Source organism: Anabrus simplex, chromosome 4, assembly GCF_040414725.1.
Source record: "Anabrus simplex isolate iqAnaSimp1 chromosome 4, ASM4041472v1, whole genome shotgun sequence".
Classification (NCBI taxonomy): domain Eukaryota; kingdom Metazoa; phylum Arthropoda; class Insecta; order Orthoptera; family Tettigoniidae; genus Anabrus; species Anabrus simplex.
In genome coordinates, this window is record NC_090268.1 from 352,593,911 (window position 1) to 352,610,355 (window position 16,445).

Consider the following 16,445-nt stretch of genomic DNA (forward strand, 5'->3'; position numbering starts at 1 on the left):
GACCGGTCGTCCAGCCAACCTCGATGACCGTGACCGGCGACATCTGAGACGGACTGTCAATAGTGACAGACGGGCAACCGTGCAACAAATCACGGCTCAATTCAACATAGGCCGTGCTAGACACGTCTCCCAGTGGACAATCCATAGGAACATGGTTTCTATGGGGTATGGAAGCCGGCGCCGCATACGGGTGCCACTGTTAACGCAACGTCATTGGGCACAATGACGTGCATTTGTCACCATTCACCAGGGATGGACACTGGAACAATGGCGTAACGTGATATGGTCGGACGAATCACGATTTCAACTGCACCATGCCGATGGGTTGCACCGTGTATGGCGCAGACCACATGAAGCGATGGATCCCGCCTGTCTCGAAGGTGTGGTCCAGGGCGATGGTGTCTTTGTTATGGTCTGGGGTGCATTTTCCTGGTATGGAATGGGCCCCCTAGTTGTTCTGGAAGAGACTTTGAATGGTACGCGGTATGTTGAGCTTCTCGGCGACCATCTCCACCAATTTTTGGCCTTTCAGCGCCCAGACGGTTCTGCGGTGTTTCAAGGTGATAACGCGCCGCCACATCGCTCCCACGTCGCCCGGGAATGGTTGCAGGAACATGCAGGGGAGGTCCAACGACTGCCATGGCCACCCAGGAGACCCGATATGAACCCTATCGAGCATATCTGTGATGTCCTGGAACGCAGGCTTCGTGCCATGGATTCTGCACCCAAGAACAGTCCAGCATTGGCGGCCGCTCTGCAAACGATTTGGTGTCAGATACGTCCAGAGGACTACCAGGGACTTGTCGACTCACTTCCACAGCGTCTCATTGCAGTTCGCAGGGCCAGAGGAGGCCCCACACGCTATTAGGTGACTATCCCGTGACATTTGCTAAGTCAATGTACAGTATAGCCTAGAAACTACAATATAAGAGGCAGTCAAATTAAAATAGAACACATGTGAAAAAGTATTAAAGCATATTTAGTACCTCAAAAGTAAGCACCATAACTATCACTGGCGGCGATTTTGGTGGAAGGGGGGGGGGGCGAGTTGGGGAGGGGGTGTTGCCCCCCACTTTGTGGAGAAAAATGAATTTTTATTCCAATTTAGCAGCCTGAAGCTAGGAAGTATAAAAAAAAGCCATTTGTACAAACCTGTTGTCTTTTCAGCTAATTGTTTTATTAATTGCTTTAGTTATTAGGACTTAGAGGAAATACGCACAAAATGCCATTCGTCGCGGCTAACCGGTTTGTATAGGGCCACAACAAGTAGTGGAGACCCACGCAGCAATTTGTATAATAAGCTGTGAGGAAGGATAGCAGGGGTAAATTTTTGCCCAGGGCATGGGCACAAGTTTGATTTACCCGCTTGCGGCGCGCATTCGTCTATCTGGCAGTCTCACCCAGTCAATGTGTCAATTCGCTCCGAGAGTATAAAGAACTTACAATTTTGTAGCAATGTTCTTTAAAATTCTGAATTTTAACCCCCCTCTCCGCCATATCCCTCATACTCGGGTATTTTTTTTTGTCTACCAACGCTTGTGACCCCCTCCCCCTCTACTTCTAATTCCCAATCGCCGCTGCTTAAACTGTTAAGACATTTATTCCATTGGGTGGTGTGATGGTATACCTCATTCTTGAAAGAGTTGGTGGAGTGTCGACGGAACTAAGTGCGTATCCAGTCGCAGACGTCGTCGTCCGATGCAAACCGATTTCCCCGAATGTTTTTTCCTAGGCCCCCTTCCCCCTCGAAGGGTGTGAAAATTGAAAGGGGAGAGATCTGGGATGTAGAGAGGTTGTTGAAGAGTTTACCATCCAAATATCTGAAGCTTATTCCTTGCAGAGTTGGCAATCTGGGGGCGATGTCATGTCCGGGCGATTAGACTTTATGGTACGCCTCAGTTTATGAAACGTATCTTCGTAGTGTTGTACATTGATTGTGGACCCATACTCGAGCAATGTAATCAACTATATCCAGACGTCTTACTTGAACATCGTCAAAGTAATTGTTTGGTTCACTTTCAGAATGTTTTTGATACCTTCGTTCTGAAGTGCAAGCAGCTCCCTTTTGTTCATTTTAAAGCCAGAGTTATGTACGCTAAGTCAAAGATTTGAAAAAAAATGATTGCGACAGGACCAGTGAAGAGCTTCAATCGTATGTGTAGGTGTTCTGATCAAATGACCAACTTTGGGTTTTGTCTCGACACCGCAAAACATAGTGATTTAAATAGGCCCAACCTCCAGTTGAATCCAAGCCAACATTGAACACCTGATAGAAACTAACCTGTTCTATTTCTTGGGATTCTTCCTGTGGAATCGATGCAGTCGTATGAGTGCGACCTTGATAAGATGAAGTGACATTACGGGATACCAGTCTTTCTGAAATCGAAAATCTACCAAACTTTCGTCCGTCGTTGGCACTGTATAGAACAAGGCGCTGGCGTGTCTTCTCAAGTGCATGATTCGACCACATCTGCATTGATATTCTCAGACGGTGGGTTGATATCGTTTGAATCCACGAGAAATGCGGGCGTGTTGTTGGAATGGCGTTGCTGTGCCTCACGGGTGGTTTTGGAAATTGTTCCTCACAAATTCTATGGCCTTAAAATCGTTGGCTATAAACTGTGTGGTAGGGAAAGCATGATGGCAGGAGTCTACAACGGTGGGAATAAATTCTTTGCTACACATTTTAATGATGCACAGGACCACCCAAAAGTGTTGATCGAAGATTATAAAGGTGAATCATGAAATAAGGGGTATAGGGGGAAACGCAAGAGAGATGATAATGGTATTCAAGTAGTATTTGATATATTTCCAATAAAATTTCTTACAATTTTCTCTCTACAACCACTGTTAATAATCATATGTAAGAATTTCACTTCTCTTATGTTGAGCAGGTCAAGTAGTTCGCATGCTTAACAATCACATTCTCAAATAGGTATTTTACTCTGAATTAACAGTGGATAAACGTCGTGTTGGGGGATCAGATGAGCTGACGTAAAGATGTGATCAAGGTTAACATAAGAAAGTGCAACATTGATACGGATCACTGGGAGACCTCGGTACTTGACCATTCATGACAGGCTGCATTTCGAAGAAAACTGGCAATGAACAGTGAATCCCAGGAGCAGTGTAGAAAAGAAATTGCTAAGGTGAAAGGGAAGAATTCTAGATGTCCCTCCAAGGAATGCTAGTCATCACTGCGGCAAATTAATTACTTCCCATATTGGCAGTGTAGTCACCTCGGACTCATTGACTAAGTGGGACTTTGTGTGGAAGACTAACCTACTCGATTTCTAGAGTTTGCTTCTATCTGCAGAAAGTCGAATCTCATACTCTTTCTCGTATGGTTATTTATAAGAGGTCTTGATAGTCTCATTATTTTGCCTCTTGAAGTCATCAACAACACCAGCACTGTCACGCATTACGATCCAGGTCACACAATTTCTATACAAACAATTTCTATCCAAAACGTACAAAGAGTTGTTTAAAGACTAAGTTCTATAAGTGAATTAACGCCAACTGTCTGTCCTTAAAAGTGGCTAATAAATTTAAATGGTTTACATATATTTATCGTCCCTTTGGTGATGCCAATAGTCGAGTGATCAACGAGCTAACATTTGCCCATGATTATGGGATTCGATCTTGGACGAGACAACGAATGTTTGAAGATGGGTTAATCTCTGATGGGTAATAATATAACATGATATTGGTCCCAAAATAAGATATCCACTTGGCAGAACCTATCCCGGAGTTTTAATCAGGTTACAGAGAGTTTTCAGGTACGTTACTAAGAACGTTGATAGTGGTGGCATTAACCGGCGTAACGCACGCCGATGGTTATAACTCGAAAGACTTACAACAGACACCCGAAGGTACATAATGCACATTTGTTTTTAAAAGAAATAGAGCGTACGTGAACATATGTTGTGTTGGTAGTTGGTTGATATGCAAGTGTTGCAGTCTTATTCTCCTTCGTAGCATTGTTTTGTTCAAGATGGCAGTTCACTTGAGTGTGTGTAATTTGTAAATAAAACAGTGTACACAAATGACAGCATCGCGTTTGTGCGTCTTTGTGGATACAACAGTATATCAGTTACTAGAATGTAACGATTACAACTGTATTTCAAGAACTAAATTACAAGTAAAAGTTAATTTTTGTAAAAATTACTGATAATGTAATCGTTACAAATTATTCAACTACTTTTACTCAGTTACTTCCCAACTCTGATAATCAGTAATGATCTCATTCAGGTATTACTCTTGATTAAGGATGTGATCAAGGTTAATATGAGGATGTGCAACACTGATATTGAACGGTACTTGACAACTCATCTTTTATGTGGTTATTTCAGTATGATAGGCGGCATTTCGAAGAAAACTGGCAACGAACAGTGAATGAGAAGAGCAATGTAAGTAAGATAAGGGAATGATGAGAAAAGGAAGAATTCTGGATGCCCCTCCTGGGAATGCTTGCCATTTCTATCATATTTGTCATATCCCTGCATATAACGTCAGCATAGTCAGAGTATCTTAGTTTTCCTTATAAAAAGTCTCCTCAAATATACTAGTTACTCTATCGACTCGGATTTTCTACAATAACCACGCAGATACTGTTCTAGTATTTGATTCCACGAAAGTAGGTATGAAAGTTAACGCTGAACGACATTCCGCTGGCTGCTCGTGAACTTACTAACAATGAAATCTATACAGTCCAGTTGTTGTCATTACTGCCTTTTCCAGATTAATCCAATATCATTTCCCATTTTAACAATGGGACGCTACGATTTTAATGACAATATCTTTCCATTTTTTTTAATGAGCAGATGGCACATAGAAGAATAACTTGCAGGTCTGAACAGAACTATTGATTAACGACGTCTGCTATCGTTACCGGTTTAATTTGGAATCTCATTATCCCTGGATTAGATTTTTCTCTTTATTTGCTTCATTTAAATACACTACTATGAATGGGAAGTTGGAAATTCCTGCACCATAAAAGGCTGGGACTGCATATCTGCAAACAAACATGCAGAATGATGGTTACGCAATAATTTGAATAGATATTTCTTGGATCCTCTGTGATCAAGTTTGGAAAAGGGTCAGTTCAGGGTGTGAAAATTTCGAACTGTACTATATATTGCGAAATTCGCTCAGGCATCTATTCAGTAAGACCCTAGATTACTTTCTGTATAATTCCAGCCATGTTTCCTGCACTTTCAGTGCCAGTTGCTCCACGGTTGAGGTTGGCTGAGGAGTAATATTGAGTTTCAGTCCTCACACGCACATTTGTTCAATGAAGTTGGGTGCAGAGAATCGGCAGGCTATTGTAAATTTGTGATATTGTAGAGAGCTTACCGGAAAATGCGTGTTGTGTGATCGTGATCGTTGTCCAGTTGAAATATTATGTTTATAACGCTGGCTGTTGAAGGGACAACCATTGATTTAGCGCCCAGTCAGCATAATATCGATCTGTCATATTGCCCTCGACAATCAATAGCTTCCCAGACCTAGTGTTGATCCCGAGTACCTTTCGATACTAAAATTTGCTTTTCGCCCAGGCACCTTGTTGGATACGATTACGACGATCATTTTGCCTATTGATGGTGGTGGTGGTAATTTCTGTTTTAAGGAGAGGGAAAATTAGGCAACCTCTGAAAAATAAGTGTAAACAAAAGTGAAAACAAAATAAAATAATTTATTCAAGGAACGAATTTGAAGGTGAAATGAAAAAAACACAAAATATTTTACTAAGCCAAAATGGGCACAAACGTAACAAAAGGGAAGGTAAATTCCCTGACTAACAGAATACTTGAAATATATATGCACTTGAATAATCCACTTTCACATACAAAAACGAATGACGAGATCAGCAGAATTCTCGTCATCAGCTAGTACGAGTTCGAGTGTTACTGCAGGCCGTCGTTCCGTCTTAGACCAGAGAGATCGGCGCACTCTCTGAGTGCCATGGTGAGTTCGCACCATATAAACACACGGTGGAGTGGGGGTGGGTATTCTCTCTTAGGGTGGCAAGAGTGTGTAGATTTTACATGACCTATCTTCTGTCTACACATAACCGCGGCCTCTACCCAAGAAGGCCGGAAAGAGGACCATAACACGACAGTTGTCCTCTTGATTGCTCTCAGCTTGTTGGGAATTCGGGTAGCTAGTCACTCCGATTTCCAGGGTGCTAAGAAGATTCAGTGAAAATGAGAACAATTATTCCTAGAAGGTATATTCATAGGTCTAGGTGATAAAAGGACCTCTTCTTTCACATTTTGTTCTGAAAGCTCGTCCCCAATTCTTACGCGGAAACTGGAAACAATGGCGGCCACTCTCTCCTTCTTAGCACCCGGTTTTAGAGTAGTGTAAACCTTTAGAATGTCGTTATTGGTCTGTAGGAAGAATATTTTATGGAGCGATGAGTCACAGTAAATGCTGTCGCATTCAGATGGGTGTGTGTGGATCTGGCGTAAGCCTGGTGAAAGGTATGAGGGCTGAGTCGACATTGATGTAATGGTTTGGGGCTACTTTTCCCAGTTTGGGTTCCGACCATTAGTTTTGATCGAGGGAACAATGAACGTAAATGTTTATGAACATTTTTTAGACAATAACATGCTTTTAGTATTATGGGAACTGTTTGAAATAGGACGTTTTCTTTATTAGAATGTTAATGCTGCTGTCCACAATGGAAAGACCATTGAATCGTGGCTATGCTGGACTGGCCTGCTGAAAGCCCCGAACTCCATCGAATGTCTATGGGGTGAACTAGTGTGTGGTCGCGTGCCAGATCAACATGTCCAACAACCCGGCAACACCTATTCAGCATTCTTCAAAAATGGAAACAAGTTTCATCTTCAGTGTATCATTTCGTTGAAAACATTCAGCGAAGAATAAGGGCTGTAATAGTAGAAAAAGGAAGGTGCTAATCGCAATTAGTGATATGTCCGACATATTTGGAACGAACAGCAAGTGGTTTCCGGAGACTTTTGACCGAGTAGCGTTATCATAGGCTTCACTAAGGCGGTCGAGGTTGAAGCCCAGCTATTGCATATGGGATCATTGAAATGAAAAATCATGTTCCTTCGATCTGGATTCCACATGAAACCGGAGGGCCGTTGACTATGATAATTATATGAACAGTCACTAAAACTACTAACTTTCTTAATTTCCTTTACATTATACTTTTTCAGGAGACTTCATAGTCAGTTCAGAAGTGATTTTGATTTGGTATGAAATTAGTACTCATTTGTGGCGTAGGATGAATGAACCTTTTGTCCATGTGTCTCTCCAGATGTAGCTTTATAAATGTTTCGACTTCCTGATAGGGAATCGAACCAACATCCTTCCAGGTGAACCAAGCACTCCATTACTGTCTCGAATAGGCAGCAGTATAATAATAACAATAATAATAATAATAATAATAATAATAATAATAATAATAATAATAATAATAATAATAATAATAATAATATTAATAATAATAATAATAATAATAATAATAATAATAATAATAATAATAATAATAGAAGGGCAGGTTAACTGTAAACGTGGCCCACAGATGGCCGTATGGATGAATGAATGAATGAATGAATGAATGAATATTAGTAATTATTTTATTTTAATAAAAAGCATACAACAGAGAACATGTCTCCAATTACAGTATACTTTACACATTTAAAATATAGCAGCACATATACTAATTAATTGTATTAATGATGATCATGATAATGAGATTTATCTAATAATCGTTAGAAATGAAGAAATGAACATAATGATGGCAACAAATTTGTTTAATAATCACTGCTAACTTAATAAGGGGCTGCCTGGCCGAGGCGGTAAAGGCGTGCTCGGCTCGTCCGGAAGGAGGTGGGTTCAAATCCCCGTCAGGAAGTCGTAAAATTTAAGAAAGGAGATTTCCACTTCCGCAGGTGCATATGGCCTGGGATTCACTCATCCTACACCAAAAATGAGCACCAGGTTAATTCCTGGGGGCAAAGGCGGTCGGGCGTAGAGCTAACCACTTTACCCCATCAAGTGCCGAGGTTAACAGTGGTGGAAGCTTTTACCTTCCACTCCTCCAAGGGCCTTCATGGCCTGTACGGAGGTGACTTTGCTTTGCTTTTGCTAACTTAATAACTAGCTAAATGATCTTATTTTAAAAGTTTCTAGTGCCTAAATCATGAGCCGGAGCTGATGGAGAAAATTTCGCTTGTTGCAGCCGAAATCTAGCTTCATACGAAGGTCGAGTCATAAGTCATGGCAACTATTTTTTTTCTCGCGAACAGGAGACAACACGAAAAATCTAAGATATGCATTTGGAAATATAGGGCATGTAATTATGCATAGTACCTAAAGACAAATTCTGACTTCAGGAGATTCTCGTAGTAAAGTGACAGAACACAAGGCCACTGGTGGTAAACATTGTTTTATTATAGTATTGACAGCAAATACACAAGACTACGTATAATAGACAGGTCTCCACTGGTTACAGATCTTCGAAATAATCACCCAAGGTTTCCACTGTGCGTTGCCAGCGGTGGGGCAGGCTCTGAATACCATTCGCTGCATGTGTATCGCTAACGTGAGACACCTCTCTCCGAAATGCTGTCACAATGGCTTCTTGACTTTGGGGATTAGATCATTGTCGCACACCTAATGCTTCCCGCAGCTCTGCATGGCATTGACGTGCATTTCTGCCGCGGAGAACTGCTATTTTAACATACGATCGTAGCTCCTGCTTGTTGACTTACATTTTGTGACGCTCTCACTCACACACTGAATTTGAGGGCATGCTTAGACCCACACTGTTGTTTACATACACCATCTAGTGGCATCATACCCAATTACATACCGTACAATTCGAAATGCATATTTTAGATTTTCCGTGTTTTCTCCTGTTCGCGAGAAAAAATAGTTGCCATGACTTATGACTCGACCTCCGTATTTTTCACGGCCATTCTGCTTAATTTATTGCATAGTCTGTGAAGTGGTGAGTTATTGCGACTGGTTATTTTCACAGTAGAACGTAAATGAACTCATTTTTTCGCTGGTGGGACAATGAATTTGAATAATGGAAGAATATATACGAATTATCAAGGATGCTATTGTGACCGTTCATCACCATGCCATAGGCATATTAGGAGGTTTAGTCAATCATATATGCTGTTTTCCGCAACATTCTGCGACATATAATGTCGTAATCAGCAGTCTACATGCCGAACCGGGGTGTGATTTGCGATACCCCAGCCCGAAGGGAGCAGTTTCCTGCGCTGTAACGAGAAAAGGATAGCGCATTACCGCTGAACCTTGAAATCGAGCTCTCTTTCCGTGCATGTGAGGAGGAGAGATGACGCTACGCGTGGAAATGTAGGTTGCTGGAGACTGGGCTAAATTAATGTGTGTTAACTCCCGAAAAATAAATGTCCTTTACTAATTCAACACCGCATTCATTGGTGCCACTTCACCATAATTTACTAAAAATGGGAAGGAGAAGAACACCTTCATCTGAAATAATTTTTGGAAATTTATGAGTCAGGTCTCATTCGAACCGATGTATTTAATGCTAATTGTTGATGCATATACATGCAATACTTGAATAGTGGATCGGTAATGACGCCTGTCATACAGCAGTACGCAGATTAAAGATGACTGACAACGTGTGAAAAAAGTGGGAGGTCTTGCATGATGAACTATGATGTGTGAATGTCTAAAAGGACGCTTTTGAGAATGATCCACTCATCGTTTCAGGTTTATATGAGATCAGTAGAAAGTCTATAATTTGATTGTTTTCACGTCGCTGCAAGATTCCGATTACCGGAGCTTCATTTTGAACAGGGGCATGATTTACCTCCCCCTGACCATTCTGTCCGGATGCTATAAGTAGAACCGGGACCTAGATACAGTATCCCACTGTCATTTGTGTAGCCGCAGTACTCGCACGTTAGGGGTGAACTTGGATATCGGTGTATGAAGTGTTGTGTCAAGGAAGAAAAACACATCAGTGCGATGTAAAATATCGCGAAATAAGCCGTGTGGTACAAAATAATGTACAGTATTGATGAATAGAAGTCTTATCTTAACATTTAATTTTTAAAATATCAACGACAGACAGTTGCGGCTCATGATGCAATCATTGGTGAAAGGGCAAACGCATCAGGTTATTTAGAGATAGTGAGATAGCTAATTACGTTCAAAAAATAATAGGGATCCATCTAAAGCATTTTAAAAGTGAGTGACGTTCAGTAAAATTAAAGAATTATTCCTGATAAAATTAGCGTTTGCATACTCCATGGGCACTCGTGGTGATAGACTGTGTGATTAATGGGGAAATGAACAGTGAACAGTTATTAGTGGATATTATCACCAGTAGATTCCTTTGAAAGTACATAAATAGTGTTTACTAACTGATTTCCCATGTTGCCTGTATGTTCGTGAGTGGTCGTCGAACCCCGAGATCTGGAGCCTACAGGAATCGCACCTAAGTGTCTGCAGTCATTTCTACAGGGAACGTCCAGAGACTCAACTAAGAAGACCACAGTTCGAGACATGAATCGTGTTAGTATGAAGAGGAACCAAGGACTATCAGAGAGAAGATCACTCATCATGACGGAGTAAAAATCTAAGGTGTACCTCGAGATGACGGCAAACCATACCCAGCATTTGATAAGTACACCTAATTTGAATACATTAAACCACGAGATTTGCATGCCAGTAGCAATTTTTATTTTGTAAATATTAGAATGTTATAATTAATCATATTAAATGTAGGGAACACTATACGCGCGTGACTGGGAAAAGATTATTTATTATTTTAAATAGGGTTTTCAAGTGAGTTAAGAATAATCATTGATATTTAGCAGGCTTATTTGCATGAATTATTACACGGATCCCATAAATTCTTAGTGTATATGAAGCACGTATTTTGAGAAGAATAGCGATTTAGCTAAATTTATAACTTATCGTAATGTTACTATCTGGTAAAGATTTTCATAGTAGTTTGAATATAAACTATATGTTTGCTTCAAGGTGATTGAGATATTTATTAATCCGTATGATAATAGATGATTATTGAAGATGTCCCAAACCGAGGTATTATGTGAATTATATAGATATGCGAGAAGAATTAAATAACCTGTGAGAATGGAGTCTTCTCTGTAAATTAATAGAACGGATTTGAGATGCAGTGGTACGATATGGAAGGGTGAAGCTTGTGAGGCTTGAGATGTTGGAATGATAAAAGATTATAATAATTATGGCTGTTGTGATATGTTGAATTAGGCTGAATATATAGCCAGATAATGAATAATAAGTGATGGCTCTCAAATGAATGCGTACTTGATAACGAGCCGAGATGATATAAAGGAAAAGAAATAAATAAAGAAAGAAAGAAAGAAAGAAAGAAAGAAAGAAAGAAAGAAAAAAGGAGTTCAATGTGTTTTTGTAGCACCAGACCCAGACACACAGCTATTGTCATGGTTGACATATTTACGACGTAAGGACTTGTAGGGTCTGAGAGGAGATTGTGTTATTCCCAACAAGCTTAATGTTTACCTGCAGGATACCTTTCATTTGCCAATACAGTCTCAATTCCATTCTAATGATACGTTATGAGTAACATGGATAATTTTCTGATTTTGCGAAGGATAAACCTCTCCCCATTTTTACGCATTAAATTAGCTCGTGATAGGAGTTTCAAATTTTTTACCTCGGGAGCTGGATTACCTGGGTTCGACTAATGTTGGCACGAAGAATTTAACCTGATACTATGGCTTGACTAAGCCATATCTTCACGATGTATTGTGTGCTATATGTTTGATATTTTTTATGTAATGTGTTTACGTGTTTTATTATCCCCAAAGTGTTTTGTGGTGATGGGTTCGATACCAGCGTTGGTTGAATTTTCTTTGAATATAATTTGTTAGGTAAACCCAGGATACACGTATGTGTTCAGTGTAATATATAATTGTCATGGTCAAATAGACCATGTGTTTGATATGTGGCGATGCAATTTCGTGTGTAAAGTAGATGTACTTGTGATACGAATCCATTCCAAATCATGACTAATGATAATTAATTCAAAAAATGATTAATGATGACTAATTATAACTAATTAAAGACATAATTAATGATAATTAATTAAAGACATGATTAATGATGACTAATGATAATTAATTAATCAACAGGATGGATGCCATTTAATTTGCATTTTTGATCAGCTTATTAAAGTAATAGATGCCATTTAGTATCACTGTTATAGATAAATAAATCCACGTATCAGTGTGTATTAATCAAATGATTTGAGGTATGCCAAGGACCAGCTACAACTGTGAATAAACTAAAAGGACGTTAAGGTATACTATATACTGTATATAATTTTTGCATTAGTCTTGATTGTTTCTTTGTTTATATGTTGTAGTATGGCACCATCTCGTGTGATTTTATCAGTATAATAAAATGTTTAGCAAATATATTTCAACGAAGATTCTTCTCATTTAATAATATTAGTGTATTCCTCTCACATTATAGAAAATCCTACTTTCGTTATATTTTATGTAGTGCCTATTTTCTTTTTCGAACATTCCATTGCCCGTATGCTTTATGAGTTCAGCCGGTGACGTAATGAAAGTAGGGAGGACGAGACTTCAAGCCTGGTAAGTGACTTCTGAAGGTTCTCATCCAACGATTCCATCTATACATCTGTTTGTGAAACAGAATTATGTAATAGTTGCCCTAAATTACCCAGTATGGGTACACTATTTACAACTTTGTACATTAATACCATATCGCATAAATCTCTACATGGTTTAAGCGGTTTGACACGGGAATATATGAGCAGACACTCGATAATAATAATAATAATAATAATAATAATAATAATAATAATAATAATGGCATTAGATAGGCGGAAGATCTCGGAAAGGTTAACTAAGGGTGTGTAATATATTTTTATGCTCCTTTAGGTGGGCGCTGGTTAATGAGTTCTTGGAACACCGCTGTAGACCACGGGGACGCGTGGAAACAATCTAGACGAGAACTTTCAATGGAATCGAGAGAGACCAAAGACACACTGCCGTTATGTGTTAGTTATATCAGAGGCCAAGCCCCCGGTGTAACATATTTCACAATTTCCTAGCCCACCTAATTTGCATTAGGCTCTGTATTCATTAGTTTTTCGCTAGTGTATGAGAGTGACGCTCTCTTTGGGGTGAATTCTCGTTTCAACAATTCCCGTTCTTTCCTAGTGTTAAAATATTAGAAAATCTTCCATGTGGATGTTGAAACACGAGTTATCTTTTCATTAATGTGAAAGTGAAGCATTATCTTCTCCTCATAAACTCATGATATATTATGACCTTTTATGTGGTATTTTAAATAATTAATTGCTTTCTGTTTTCACGCTTTTATTGTTGATGTTGTAAAATGGTTTATTTGTATAAAATTATGTCAAGGCGGGCTTTTATGGACTTCCGGTATGTGTGCATACGCCTTAAATAAATAAATAAATAAATAAATAAATAAATAAATAAATAAATAAATAAATAAATAAATAAATAAATAAATAAATAAGTAAAATCTCACCTTAAACGTTATATTTTTTCCTGGTTTTAAGGAGATGTGCAACTTCTTCTTTCTTATTAGAGGAGGAAAAGGAGGAGATCTGATCCTCTGAAGCTTGATAATATTGGCAAGAGGAATGGAAGACCACGAAAGACATGGAATTAAAAGAATTCCTAGTCCGCATATGTGAGAAGAGAACAAGAGTTGATCAAGAGAGGTCGAGGTGGCGATGATGATCATTGTTCTAAGAGGAAGTACAACTTCGCAACCATCCTCTACAAACACTAATCTGAGGTAAAAATATAAGGAATCCGACAATTCGAAAAATGAAGGTATGGGCCAGAGAAAGACAAGAGCCACGAAGGGCGTGGAATGAAGGGCTCTCTAGGCCATGAATGCTCTAATACCGTCGGGGTCGGAAAATAACAAGAGTTGACCTAGGGAGGCCGGATAGGGTAGATGAAAGTGCAAATCCTGACACAAGTAAGTGGAATCAAAGCCAGATTAAGCTAGAATTTCTATGTTCACCTAACCACATTTACAAGTCGAGAGTGTGGGTTGGTACCCACGGGTCCCCTAGCTGAATTTAGAAGTGCTTACATTTCCTTCTACCAAACTTCTAACTTTCAACCTTCCTATCCGACCACCCTTGGTGAGCTCTTATTTTCTTCCGATTCCGATGATATTAGGCTTACGAGGCCTTGGGAGCCTTCTATTCTACGCCCTTTGGTGCCCTTCCTTTTTAAATTATCGATACCTTCATTTTGCGAAAACCGGGAGAGTTGGCCGTGCGGTTAGGAGCGCGCAGCTGTGAGCTCGCATCCGGGAGATAGTGGGTTCGAATCCCACTGTAGGCAGCCTTGAAGATGGTTTTCCGTGGTTTCCCATTTTCACACAAGGCAAATGCTGGAGCTGTACCTTAATTAAGGCCACGGCCGCTTCCTTCCCATTCCTAGGCCTTTCCCGTCCCATCGTCGCCATAAGACCTATCTGTGTCGGTGCGACGTAAAGCAAAATAGCAAAAAAGCATTTTGCGAAAGATCGGACTTCTGTCTAGTTCCTTTATGAGGGGATGGTTACCTTGATGTACTTCTTCCTAAACCAATAATCACACCAAAATGTGGTACTGTGGTCTACTTACTTGATTCCCAACCTAGGATTTAAACTCCGGCGAGTTCGAGTAGAATTTTCAATAAACCCAGTATGTAGTGATAGAAAAGGCATCCGGACATAAAGCAAATTCGATCAAGAGGGAAACTGAGTTTGTCTGTTCCACTGAATGAGGGAAAGCGGTGTTTGTAAATATATAATCTGTTGTTTAAATATTGCCGGTGATAAACATTTAAACTGTGAACAAGAAGAAAATGAACCCTTCCTCTGGAGCGTTGCTGTAAACAGCCGAGTTTAGCATGGACTGCTGACAGGCATGACATTGACAGTTTCGGCCACAAGAAAATTACTCAAGACATATTTTAATCTCAGACATTTTGTCGGTGTCATGGATATCAAATTCAAATAGCAAACAACTAAAATTATATTATTCCACGTGAACAGCACCTTAGACTATTCAATACAGAAATAATTTGATTCGATATTTCAACGAATGACTTTTACAGTTTTTACTAATATTTGCACAACGGTAAATGTTCTTCGGCTATTTTTTGGAGATAGCCATAATAAAACTTGGCAAACAAACTGTGTTCTTACAGATGGTACTATGTCATAAACGTGACAGTATATTAAATGAAATGAAATGCCTTTATTTTCCTCCGATCTACAGCATTGAAGTCTTATTGATCTATTAAGGAGAAAAATAATAATGCTCAACCTAGGCAGCTTAATCTAACATACACATATAATAATTTCTGCAAAATAAACATATCTAACCCATGTAAATAATAATAATCAAATAGCAACGAGGCAGAATGGTCTGTTGTCTCTGGTATAAAACAGTATGGCAATATGGCAATGAGAAACTAAGCTGGTATCATATTGCTATGTAGAGTACGATGTGACAGATTTGCATCTGCACTTTAAACAAGACGGTATGACACTACGACAATGAAAAGCTAAACTGGTAACATATTGCTATGTAGGGTACGATATAGTGTTAGATTTGCATCTGCACTTTAAACAAAGAGTATATCACTTCCGGCCGGGTTCGCACTCAGCCTATTCTTCCTTGAACACTGACCTCACTGGCTTTCTACTTGAGTTGCAAACCTGGCTTTGTATTTCCTCCACTGTTGTGCCGGTGTGCAATTTTTCACCTTACGTTTCTTTACTGTTGGCCACTATTTGGCTCTGTTATCTCACTATATCCATTATCTTTAGAATCCAGACTACTTATCACATTAACTGAAGGCGTGTTCACTCACCATTAACTTGGACCCTCAGCTTATATACCAACCATCACCACCTATTAACTTTATCCTTAACACCTATCCAATTTACAATCACTCTCTTCCTCTTCACTGCACACTTTACCGACTGCGAATTTAACTATTTAATCACTCTTGTCATAGTTAACGAATACCACACAAACTCCGCTATTCTCATGTATACACCAATTTACTTTCTACTGCAGATTGCCTTTTTTGCTTCTTGTCACTATGCCTTCGTCCAATTTGTTCTTATCCCATATCTCCCTTAGGCTCAAACTTCTCCCTTTCGCTAAGGCACCTCTTGCTTCTTCTTCCTGCCTCCCAGCCGTATTTTCACTCCGTTTGTGTGCTCTTGTCACATCTTGCATTTCCGTCCTCACCAGCTCCTTAATAGCAGCCCTGGTCTCCCTGGTTTCCTTCCTTATTTCCCTCCTCATCTCAGCTGTTACCTCTCTGGCTCCTTCTTCGATCGATTTGAAAATAGCATCTTTCAGGTTAATCTTT